Raw genomic sequence first — 13,429 nt, 5'->3', positions numbered from 1 at the left:
CCCAAACCCCTTCCTATCTTGCAATTCTAAAACCTTGCATTTTTTTTTTCTTACAAGCACCTAGTTGTCCACTGTGGGAACTGGATGCTGGACTAAATGGTGCTGTTGGTCTGATCCAACTGGGCTCTTCCATTTTTATGGTGCAGAGCTAACCTTCTTTAATAGAATGCTGCACGTAGGAAGCTAACTTCTACCAGGTCCATCAATGATGATGATGATGATATTTATACCCCACCCATCTGACTGGGTTGCCCCAACCACTCTGGGCAGCTTCCAACATATATAAAGATATACACATTACACATTACACATTAAAAAGCTTCCCTATACGGGGCTGCCTTCAGATGTCTTCTAAAGGTTACATAGTTACCAATCTCCTTGACATCTGATCGGAGGGCGTTCTAGCTCACTCTGACAGGCTGTGGCTATTCAGGCTGTGGCTATTCAGAAAGGGGTCTTTACCATCAGCTGTGCAGGCCTATTTTAGAAACACTTTCAGATTTAATTGCATAATTCCAAGTGATGAGGAATCCATTGATTGTTGGTAACTTGCAGGTGCAAGGCAATATCCATATGCTGAACACACTCAGCTCTATTTCTCCATAACATCTGAATCAAGGGAGGCCATTTTGCTTGCTTTCTGCTTTGCTGCACAACTATTCAGTTCTGGCATAACAATGGTGTTATGCATAGCAGCTGCTGGACAACGAGGACCACAGTATTGTTAGTGATGGTTATGATATAAATGCTATTGATGGTTTTGAACTGCTCTTCTAGAAAAATCTGAATAGTGTTGGCTGTTCCTTTTAGACTCCAAATATTATCAGTTCCTAGAAAATAGCATAATGCATTCTCTGTAAAAGAGCGATCATAGAATAATTATGCCTGGTATTTAATCTCTGTGTTATTGCCTGAGAAATTAATGCATTTGCCAAAGAAAGAGATAAACAGTGAAACAAAAATGTCAGAGTCAGTGATTCACAGAAGTATGTCATTAAAGGAAACTGAAATTTTATATTCTGTCATATCCTTTTATTACTTCAATAACAGCATGTTGCACATCAATTTATCATAAATCATACTAGAGATTTTAGAGGGAGGATGCAGTTTTATGAAAATGAGAGTCTAGTAGCCTCATATCAACCAAAAACAAAAAACAAAAAACCCACACACTATAGCAGGTGAATTATATATGCTGTTCTGTTAAAATAGAGAGATTTATCATCACATTTTTAAAAACAAAACAAAACAAAACAACCTAGAACAACTGAGACACTTATATGGGAGTAAAAGTAGGAACACCATATTTATTTAATAGAGTCTAGCAAATCAATGAGCTCTCCCACAGGTAGGGATATATGAGTTCCATCTCATTCTGTGTTCATTGCAATCAGTGCTGATTTCGTTCTGCTACAGTTCAGCTTTGACTAAAACCTATGTTATTTTTCTCACTACCCCTAATGGCCAAAAGGAATGCACTCACTGTTCTGGTTAGCTTATTAAGGACAGGCTGTAGGTTGGGAAGTAACACTCATCACAGAAACACCAAGAGAAGCAGCTGCAGCCATTGCAAACATCATTTCCCAGAGCGGTCCCAGGGTGGTGCTGGTGGGGAAGTCCGGGAGGGCAACTTGCCATGGCCTCCTCAAACCTTGTGATGGGCCTGCTTACAGTGCAATTCTACATAGAAGTGTGCCCCATTGAGTTCAGTGGGCCTTCCCCCAAGGAAAATGTGTTTAGAATTGCAGCCTCATGCTGATTCAAAATGGTATCCAGTTGTATCCAAATATAGGCAAAAACCAGCTCCTTAATCTCAGGAACCATCATGAGGAATCTTAAGAGGTGTCCAAACTGAAACGTTCAAAAATTTATGGCAGATAAATGGATCTTCAGGCCGACATTCAGAGGAGACAATTCTGGCTCTTTCTGTTAGGGCTTGAGGTATGGAGTGATGCCAACATTATTCTCTGGACCACTAGGCCTTCTGTTTTACTTATAATAAATTGGCAAGACCTGCTGCTTATGTACCATTTACCTTAACCCCTATGCCTCTCTAGGACACGCACACATCCCTCATCCTCCAGCCTATTCAACTACAGTGGTACCTCAGTTCAAGAACAGTCCTGTTCACTACAGTCACTACAGAGCCAGTGTGGTGTAGTGGTTAAGAGTGGTGGACTCGTAATCTGGTGAACCGGGTTCGCGTCTCCGCTCCTCCACATGCAGCTGCTGGGTGACCTTGGGCCAGTCACACTTCTCTGAAGTCTCTCAGCCCCACTCACCTCACAGAGTGTTTGTTGTGGGGGAGGAAGGGAAAGGAGAATGTTAGCCGCTTTGAGACTCCTGAAGGGGAGTGAAAGGCGGGATATCAAATCCAAACTCTTCTTCTTCTTCTGTTTACGAACAAATCGGTTTACAAACTCCGCAAAACCGGAAGTAGTGTCCCGGTTTGCAAACTTTACCTCGGTCCACAAACAGAAACCGAATGGTGGAAGGGCACCGGTGGCGCGAGGCCTCATGAGGGAAAGCGCACCTCAGTTTAAGAACGGATTCGGTTTAGGAACGGACTTCCAGAACGGATTAAGTTCGTAAACCGAGGTACCACTGTATACATCACACCCTCCAACTCCTTGAAGACAAAATCCAGGACACCATCTTCCTGTTTTTAATTATGGGAGGACAGTGGCCATTTGGGTTGGTGTGATCTCACATGATTTTGCACTGCAGCCCCCCCCCAAAAAAGTGCTTTTTCAGGCACCCCAAAAGTGCACACTTTACTGCACTACGTGAGATACTTTTTTCAAGTGCAAAATTGCACTTTTTGCACTTATTTCAAGTGCAAAATTGCATGAGATCATAGCAACCCAAATGGCCATTCTCTTGTGATAAAAAACAAGATGTCCCAGTTTTTCCAGGACACTTGCAGGGTATGCTATATCTGCCTCTGAGCAGATTAAGATGGTAAGTGTCTGGATGTCAATACCACTGTGATAGATGCAGGGCTCAGCACAAAAGTCCCAGGGCTCAGGCACCATGGGCTACCCTCTGACATTGCCCCTGGAGTTCAGCATCCTTAGCTATCCATCAAAATATCAGGCAATTTGGAGAGGACACCTGCATTCAGATCTGCAGAGGAGAGCAGAGGTTTCATCGCACAAACAATGTGTGACCATTCAGTTCTGAGACCTTCCCGCAACTCTAGGAATGTTCTGTTTTGTACACAGTGCCGTGTGTTCTCAATAATACGCATGAGAGTAAATGTGGTTAAAAAGAAAATACTGTTGCAGTACATTCTGTCATCTTTCTTAATGCAGTTAGAGAAGGGCGCAGCTGGAAGGAAGCTTGACAGATTTCCAAGCTCCAGGGTTGCCAGGTCAAAATATCTAAGTTAAGTGAAACGGCAGTGCAGTTGTCTTTGTTCAGCACAGCTTTGCAGAGCCAGAATGTACTGAAACAAGAGTTGGTCATTCTGTCCAGCGCAAGGGATGTCTCTTACAAATAGGCTTGTGGTCTCAAGCAGCCCCAGCTACAAATTCTAAAGCAATGCTTCCTAACAATTTTGGTATGATGACTCACAAGTTTGTTGTCACATTGATTTTTATAAAGTCAGTGACCCACTTGTGGGTTGCAGCACACAGATTGGGAACACACTGATCGGAAGCACAATTACTGCAGGAGAAACAAAAGCTAACATATGGGGACCTATGTACCCTCCCAAATTGCTCCAGGAAACTCTCCTACAACCTATCAATTACAATGACAATCACTGAGAGTGACTTCACATGGAAAGCAGAGAATGACAGAAGGCAATGGCCAAATTCTCTGTGAATCCGCCTTATTTGGGACACAATGTATACCGTACCTGTCACCCATTGCATCAAGGCTTTGTCGCTGAAATGTTATTGTTTGATTGCTGTTTTGTGGTTTGACATTTAACATATGTTTTATTAACTGCTTTGTGGGCCTGAGGGTCAAAGATTTAGGATATAAATGAATCTATAAATAAATAAAATAACACTGTCGAGACACAGTGCATCGCCTCCTTTGTTGCAATGTAAATAGCTAACTAACAATACCAAAGAGTAGCAAAGAGTAACATTCCAAAACCTAGAGAACTTTGCCCCCAATCTGACTTTTGTTATTCTTTCCTTCATGGCAGCTCCTGCTTGTTTGGTAAATTATAGCTCAAAGCACTTTAGTAATTTATTAATTTCCATCTATTATTTATTGCTAGTGTTATTTTTCATCGGTGAGGAGAGATGCTCTTTCAAGTAAAGATGTTTAGGTCAAGGCCCTTTAATTATTTCACGATTAATGATGCTATCTTAATCCCAAACTGCCATTTGAATATTGGAGAGGGGCACAGGCATCTGGAGAAGTAGTCTTTATTGCAAGCTAAAGTAAACAAAGCGGAACCCAGATGATCTGGCTTGCAGTGAAAGTGTCTGACTGCTAGCTAAAGCCAGCACAGAATTAGACTCACTAATTCCACATAGTCATGTGATGGTGGCATCTTGATCCTCTTCTCAACTAAGAGGTTAACCTTCTTCAAACTCTTCTGAAAGTATTATAAGAAGCTAATTTGTGTGATGTGCTTTCCCATCTTTGTGCCAAAGTATTATCGGGGAGAATGCTTTTTCCAGTCTGGAAGTGGGGCAAATTATTATGTTTGTGAGAACTCATCATTCCATGTGAAAAGCCTGATGTTGTGTGTGTGTGTGTGTGTGTGAAGGAAGAGTTGTGTCAGCATGGCACTTTTAAAGACTAGGCTCTGTATTTGATAATGAGACAATATGCAGGTTTCACGATATACATTATGTTTTCTTACTGGGTAAATTATATTGAATGGATGCTTCATCATCATAATCAACAATAACAGCAACTAGTATTATACATGAAAGTACTTTAGGTTAGTTGAATAGTCTACAGTGAAGGATTAGAATTCAATTACTGTTCCCTCAACCTGGAATCCCACTGAACTGAAGGAGGGAGCCCTTGTACAGTTGAGAGCTCTGTGTGCACATTGGAATATTAACAACACCAATAGCAAGATCTCAGCATCCCTGTTCCAGAGCCTCCCATAATATCACAAATTCTGCTAGAAACTGGGGATGACGACAACGGCAAACAGCAGGGCAAAGTAAACCTTCAGTCACCTACTGTACCCATCTCCATTTCAGCCTGTCTAACCCATCTTAATTCTGTCACTGTAATCTGAGGTTCTGTGAGATGGTTTGGCACAAAGTTTAGAAACTAAGATATCCTTTTAAACACTGTCATACGTAAGGCTGCAAGATTACGATGCTGCTCTCACATCTTTAAACTATTCCATTATCAGTATGATGCAAATGTTTTAAAATATCTTTGTTCATTAGCCAACCTGTTATTGTGCAATAAAAAAACAACGTTCTGTAGCATCTTAAAGACATAAACAGATGAATGGATTTTTGTGGACCTAGAAACTGTGCTGGGAGAGAAAAAGAGAAAAGATAAGAAAAATACAGAAGATGCAGTACTCTGATCTAATCAGAGTTAGTTATGCCCCTAGACGCTTGACATTGTGTAGGGTGCTCTTTCTGAAGATATCTTAGAGATGCAGTGAAGGGGAAAGTGAAAAATGTCAAAGCATTGCCATGCCCTTCAGTAGGCAAAAGAAGAAAAGAAGCACATGAGCTGTTGATGATTGTTGACATGGTATCCTACCCATCATCTTGAAGGAGCCCAGGGTAAAAGAAGAAGAAGAGTTTGGATTTGATATCCCACTTTATCACTACCCGAAAGAGTCTCAAAGCAGCTAACAATCTCCTTTCCCTTCCTCCCCCACAACAAACACTCTGTGAGGTGAGTGGGGCTGAGAGACTTCAGAGAAGTGTGACTAGCCCAAGGTCACTCAGCAGCTGCATGTGGAGGAGTGGGGAAGCGAACCCAGTTCACCAGATTACAAGTCCACCGCTCTTAACCACTACACCACACTGGCTCTCTGGTAGCTAACAATTACAACACAAACAAAATGAGCATAAAACAAACTTTTCCTTTCCAAATGCTAATATTTTTAGAATTTCAAAACTCAGTACATAATGACTTAGTTGCAAGGGATGGGGGCTGCAGGGGCTTATATTTTTGAGAACATATTTTAGCAGAGTGCAGATGCCAGAGTGTGGTACTTGAGCAGCCAACAGTGTTTTACATGAGTCAGCAGTGTCGTCAGCCTGTACCTATGCAGAGTACTACCAATAACTTTCCAAGCATCATATTGTTGTGGCTATATCCTGATGGTTTTGTGTCTACTGGTTTAAATGGAGCTAACCTCCAAACAAGTGACTGAGGATCACTACTGAGAATTAAAATACAGATTTTCAGCACTACTGAAAATGTTCACATGGCACAATGGGTATTTTCAGCTCAGTCTTGTTTAGAATTGGTCATAGTATCTAAACTATGGAATTATGAATAGTAATATATGTAGGAATATGTATTGGAATTATAAGTAGCATATATAGTATCTTAGAAGAACTTGAAGTTCGTTCTTTGCAATATGCAAGAGAAATAATGCTATACTTTATTAACAAATGTTTCATAGCAGTTCTCCAAGTAAAGCATTCATTAGGTTAATGCCACATACTAGGAGTAGATTTCTTTCTTTCTTTCTTTTTTGTAGGCTTAGTAATTACTAGGAGGGCTGCTATTTATGTTTGTATAGAAAACATGCTCTGACATCAGCTTCACTTGTTAGGAGGAAACACTGTTGGGACATATTAATGTGTTCCTTGCTTTGAATTATACATTTCAACAAAGAAACTTTCCTAAAATGAAAAATGAAAATGTCACCCAAGAAGCCTATTCCGTTTCCTGATTTTGACCACAAGTTTGTGTTTGTATCTGTAGCTGGAAGCTATGATAGCTATTTGTAAGATGTAGGGGTTTTCAGCAAGGGGTCAAAACACTGTGACACCCAGGAGCATGCTGATTTTAATTACCAGTGTTGGCTTGTTGTGGAATGATGTCAAATAAACTTGCAAGGTCATTGGCACTTCAGATATCCTTGCACAATTACTTCTGGATTAACCCTGTAACCTAAGCAAGCTAAATCTCTTCTACTGAGAACCAATGATACGACATCGGCATTTGATAACACCTATATACCTTAGTGCCAGGTTTGTTCTAGGGTCATTGCTAGGTTCTTTAAAGTCTCTGGGCACAGGCGAATGGAGGAGCTGAAGGAAGAGGAGAGGACAGAGGGGGGAAGAAAAGCTGTGAGTGGAGGGGAGCCCTTTCCCCATCCTTTGGGCTTCCTGGAAAACCGAACAAACCTGCTATACCTGGAACTGGGCATGGAAAGTGCAGCGTTTGCAGAATGAGAGTTTGTTTGGACCCTGGGTGAGAACTCAGAAGCTGCGTGGGAAGGTGTGTCAGAAGGAAAATGAATTGAGAGTGATTTTTACATATTAGTAACTTTGTATGTAACTGTGTGTTTTTGTAATATTTTGTTTAAGTTGTCTGTTGCTACTTCAGTTTTTTGCACATTGCTTATTTTTAACATATTAAGTGGTATAGAAATTAAATAATTACTCAATAATCAACAAACGAACTTTGCGTATGCTAACTAATGTCTATAGATGATGCTGGGTAATTTAGATGGTGGCTTAATAAGATCTTATCAGCACTGTGTTTACAGTGCACTAGCCATTTAAAAAAGAGGGGAGGGGCAAGATATTTGTGGCTCACTACAAAAGACCCAGGGCTCAGGTTCCCTGGGCAGGATCAGCTGCATGAGGGATGGGGAGTGAACAGAACTATGTGTATGATGTAATAAAGCCCTGCAGTCCCTAAGCTGGTGCACTGGAGGCTGCTGTCTCAGAGTGTTGAAATAAGAATCAGTTGCCAATCTGGTCAGATTTTGTACATGGAAAGGTCCTTCAACCTGGGTGTCAAAATGTCTTGGACTGGTTCTGCTCCTGGATCACTCCCAAAAAAATGCCCCAGGCTTTGTTACCTTTGAACTAATTCTGCTTTCCACAGTTGATCATTGCAGTGGCAAATGGAGATGAAATGCTCTCCACCATTTTGGCATGATGGTGTCATTGTGCAGGGACACTGGAGAGGTTCTTCTCGGTGGCTGCTCCCAGACTTTGGAATTCCCTTCCTAGAGATGTTGAAGGTGAAGACCTTCTTGTTCCAACAGGAAGTCTCAAAAAGGCTATCACATTGAATTTTTGGTAATGTGCACATTTATTTGAATATTTCAAAAAAACATATCCTCCCTGGAAATTTCAATATTAATCTGCTTCCATTGACAGACCTGGTGCTCAAAGGGGATTTTTAAGCAGACGACACTGGTCACCAAAACCGTGACTTCCCCAATCTCATCCAATAAATGTATTTAAAGTTTATCCTGTATCACCTGTGTCTAGTCATTTCGGATTTATTCTAGCATTCAAAATCTCTGAACAGCTTCAGTGAAGCTATCAAAGCCTTACATATTTTCTATATATCTTCCAAAAAGTATATTGATTTGAGGCCAAGGAAGAATGAGATTGAATCTTGGGCAGCAACTATTTTGCAGTACATAAAATTGTTATGGCTTTGAACACAGGCATCTCACTGCTACAAACTGTTGTATTGCGACAAAACGAGTTTCCCCGCCCTCCTTAGAACAGGAAACTGACAGTTTTTCTACAGAACCCATTTATCCCTTCTAACCTTGGGAATACTTTAGATAACTGTACTTTAAAGAAGTTACAGGAAACCTTTTACAATATTTTGCTATCTGTTCCTCAACTGGAGATATTCAAGTGCCGTGTTTCCTCCCCAAACCTGGCCAATATCCAAACAAAGAACTTCACAACTACTTTCATTCACCGAAAGTGGTCTGGACAAGAGTTCCTCTCTAGAGCAAGGCCCCCCTGCCACGTGGCAAACTGCTTTTAAACTTGAGGGGAACTTCACATATAAAAGCAGTTTATATGTGAGGGTCTGATGCTGAAAAATATTTAAGGACACAGCTAAGTTAGTTCTTTAGGTCCGTAATAAAGCTACAAATTTACAGCATGAATCAGTTTCACCACCAAGACCATCTCTATGCATTTCTATCAGGCTCAGTGGAGCATCTTCCTTCCTTCACCTTCCATATCAGGCCCTCATGTGATCAATGATCCTTATTCACAAGAGGAGGAAATGTCTATAACAGGGATCAATCCCTTCTGCTCCTTCCCAGAGTTCCAGTCTGAAAATCACTCCTGTCCTAAAATAATGTTTTCAATAAATATGATTAAACTGAGAGGTTGCTTCTCTAAATAGCCAACACATATGGGGGCAAACCCCATTAAGTTGAATTTCATGTTCTGCTGAGAAACTTTATTTTTATTTCTTGTATTTATTAATATAATTTCTAAGCTGCTCTTCCTCAAAAGTGACCCTACAAATTTCTGAAATAATAGGGGTACCAGTGCCTTCAGACCCCCAACTGTGTCTTCTATCAATTCTGGGAGTTGAATATGGAGTTATTATGTAAACCACATATATTTTTTTCTATTAGTAGCTATTCGTATAACCATATCACAGGGCTGGAATGAGTCATTGGGCTTTTCCTTAAACATTTGGTTCAATAAAATAAAGTTTATCCTTTTTTCAGAAAAATTGTCTCATAAATTAAGGTTATCTTGTGATGCACCTAAACCTATGGATATATATGACAAGTCGATCACAGAGATGACATGTCCCAATGGAATATGTTTTTATTCATAGCACTTGTTTTGTATTCTCTTTATATCAGATTGGTTTTTGTTGCAACATCTAATTTATTGTGTGGTCTCTTGAGAATGTACTTTATTTTATGTGAGAAAGGCTGTGGACCCAGGGGGTTTTTTTTGTAGCTTTTCTTTCTTTTTTTGTTATTTTATACATACATACATGCATATGTATATGTATGTATATAGTGGTACCTCAGGTTACATACAATTCAGGTTACAGACTCCGCTAACCCAGAAATATTACCTCGGGTTAAGAACTTTGCTTCAGGATGAGAACAGAAATCGTGCAGTGGCAGTGCAGTGGCAGCAGGAGGCCCCATTAGCTAAAGTGGTGCTTCAGGTTAAGAACAGTTTTAAGTTAAGAACGGACCTCCGAAATGAATTAAGTTCTTAACTTGAGGTACCACTGTGTATGTGTGTGTGTGTGTGTGTGTGTGTGTGTGTGTGTGTGTACACCAAATTGTTATTTTAACTTCATAATAGAGTTTTTAAAAAGGAGATCTTAGAATGATATCCACATGTGGACAATTAAAAACACGAATTATATAATAAAATGAAAATATCAAAATGTCATTCCACTTCAAGTACAGTAGTCCAATCAACTGAACAAAACTACAGCAGAAATCCTGCATCACAGAAAGTCAGGTAGTGCCATTCTGACCTGGATGCTTTAAGAGGTATGTCTTCACACCATACCAGAATCTCAAGAAGGAAGGAAAGACTGAATTGGGATGGGAGGGAACGCCCCACAGATGGGGATCCACACCCCAGAAGGTCCAGTGTCATGAACAGCCACTAAGTTCATAATTGTTATGATGATAACTTGGACCATGGAGATCTGGGTTCAGGTCCTACCTGATCACAAGTGGTCTCTCCAGTTCCATTAGTAGCCAAGGCTGGTTTCCTTCAGTAATTTAGAAAGTATGTGGTTGAACTATACCTGTTTCAGAGAATGAAAACACTGCATTTATCTATTGCATTTATCCTTTACAAAAGGATAATATAGTTGCACTAAGCATGACACAATGCGCTCATCTCATGAAGCTACTTTGCTTGAAGCACTGATATTAATCAGAGAGAAGAAGAAAAAACTTCCTGGCGATTCATACTGTTCCATCACCTTAGAAGTATGTGAAGGCTAAAAGAACAAAATGTCTTCCCCAAGGCAAAATATTTACGCACACAGAAGAAAAAGAATTTGTAAGTTTACATGTCACTGGAACCAGATATAAGACTATTATTTTAGCACCCACTTAAACATGTTTATCCACAGGAGGGAATGTTTTAAGAGTTTGGGGTTTACAGGCCTAATATTAAACATAAGATGAAGGAAGATTAGAAACAGAAATGAGAGATGAACCCACAAGGCTTGGTACTTAATGCAAAGCATGCACTTTATGGAAAAACTAAAATAAAAGAAAGAAGAAAGAAAGAAAGAAAGAAAGAAAGAGAGTTTACTTTTAAGATTGATTTACTGCACGCTGGAAATGTTATATGTTGTCTATTTCCTTCCTTAATATTTGTGCATTGAGCCTGAATGAGGAACAAAAGGCGTTGCAAGATATTTTCATAGTAATTTAATTACTGTGGAAAGTCTCTAGCCTAGTGGCACAGCATACATTTTGGATGTAGAAGATTGCAGGTTCAATGGAAGGGCTTCAAAAGACTCCTGTCTGAAACCCTGAAGAGCTGCTACCAAGTTAGCATAGACAGTGCTGAGCTAAATGGACCAGTGGAGTGATTTAATAGAAGAAAGCTTCCTATGACCATACCTCAAAATATTATTACTGGGCAATCCCCAGGACTGGTCCGCCCACGAGGCACAGTGAAGCAGCTGTTTTGGGTGGCAGAATCAAATGGGGAGGTAGAAATAAAGAAAATTAACTAACTACCGTATTTTTCCGTGTATAACATGCCCCCATGTATAACACCCCCCCTATTTTGGGGGACTCCAAATAAAGAAATCCCCCATATGCACTATCCGTGTATAAGACGAGCGCCCCCCCCCATTTTAAATTTGAAAAAAATGGGGGGGGAATATAGTTTTACACACGGAAAAATACAGTCAATAAAATAAATATAACAAACTTTCAGAGGAGTAACCTTATTAGTCTGTTTTAGCAAAAATAGCAAAGTCTTATAACTTTGTTGCAGCATAAGCCTTTGTGCACTAGACTAGAGCTTACTTGATGATATGCATAAAGTGTTTTACACACACACACACAGAGAGAGAGAGAGAGAGAGAGTTATACATTGTAAAAAGATGGCCAAATAACCATGAAATGCAAGATGTGCAGTCTGTGACAATTCGATGTAAGATTAAGTGTATACCGGATTTTTAAGAAATGACTTTTCTTAACAGCAATAACAAGTAATAATGCAATATTCCTAACTTTGTCATGCTGTTTGAACACCTGATACAAAAGAAAAGAAAAACATTATTTCAATTAAGACCTAAGTAAAGTTGATCAAACATACTAATAAATTGTATTTCAGCAATTTCTAGTTCAGAGAGTTAAGAGCTGGAGTTATCAAAGTAGTTACAAGGGCTTAAATCTGGCTGAAATGGTTGAAAAATTAGCTCTTTTTGTTTCATAAAATCACCTGAATGTGGGGTATAGGTTTTAAAAATTAGTAAAGCAGTTGAAACCTTTATTTTACTTTTTATTTTTTGAATTTGGAGTGAACCAGTGATTATGCACAGGATTTTTTAAATGGAGAAATTATACAATCTGTAGAAAAGATAATTAGAAGTAGGTTACTGTATGACCCAATTATGTTCTTATTAACCTAAAGCATACTACCATAGAAACAGGAATTAATTTCAGTATTATAACAGTTGCACAGCTTTGTAATGTTATGTACTGGAAATCATTTATAAAAAAACCACCATCACTAGGCGAATGGAGCAACAAATTTTATAACGTTGCTGTAGCTGAACAATTTATAATAGCAATAGTGGTAGTAGTAGTAGTAGTAGTAGTAGTAATTTATTTGTACTCTGCCCATCCAGTTGGGTTTCCCCAGCGACTCTGGGCTGCTTCCACAAAGATTAAAAATACATTAAAATGTCACACATTAAAAACTTCCCCAAACAGGGCTGCCTTCAGATGTCTTCTAAATGTCAGGTACAGTGGTACCTCAGGTTACATACGCTTCAGGTTACAGACGCTTCAGGTTACAGACTGCGCTAACCCAGAAATAGTACTTCGGGTTAAGAACTTTGCTTCAGGATGAGAACAGAAATTGTGCTCCGGTGGTGCGGCGGCAGCAGGAGGCCCCATTAGCTAAAGTGGTGCTTCAGGTTAAGAACAGTTTCAGGTTAAGAATGGACCTCTGGAACGAATAAAGTTCTTAACCCGAGGTACCACTGAAATTGTTTATCTCTTCGACATCGGATGGGAGGGCGTTTCACAGGGCGGGCGCCACTACCAAGAAGGCCCTCTGCCTGCTTCCCTGTAACTTTGCTTCTTGCAGTGAGGGAACCGCCAGAAGGCCCTCGGTGCTGGACCTAAGCTACACACAGTTACAGCAGGACACCTCGCCCCAAGTGGTCCACATACATTAATTACTGAAGAGAGAAACCACATTCCTCAAATATATTACTTATTTTTTTAATTTGTTGTGATGCTTACTAAGTGGGTAAGAAGATATTTCTGTATTTGCTGGAAATTAGTTGG

This window comes from Podarcis vaucheri (genome assembly GCF_965113315.1).
Source record: "Podarcis vaucheri genome assembly, chromosome: 3".
NCBI classification, from domain to species: domain Eukaryota; kingdom Metazoa; phylum Chordata; class Lepidosauria; order Squamata; family Lacertidae; genus Podarcis; species Podarcis vaucheri.
This window is presented reverse-complemented; position numbering follows the sequence as displayed.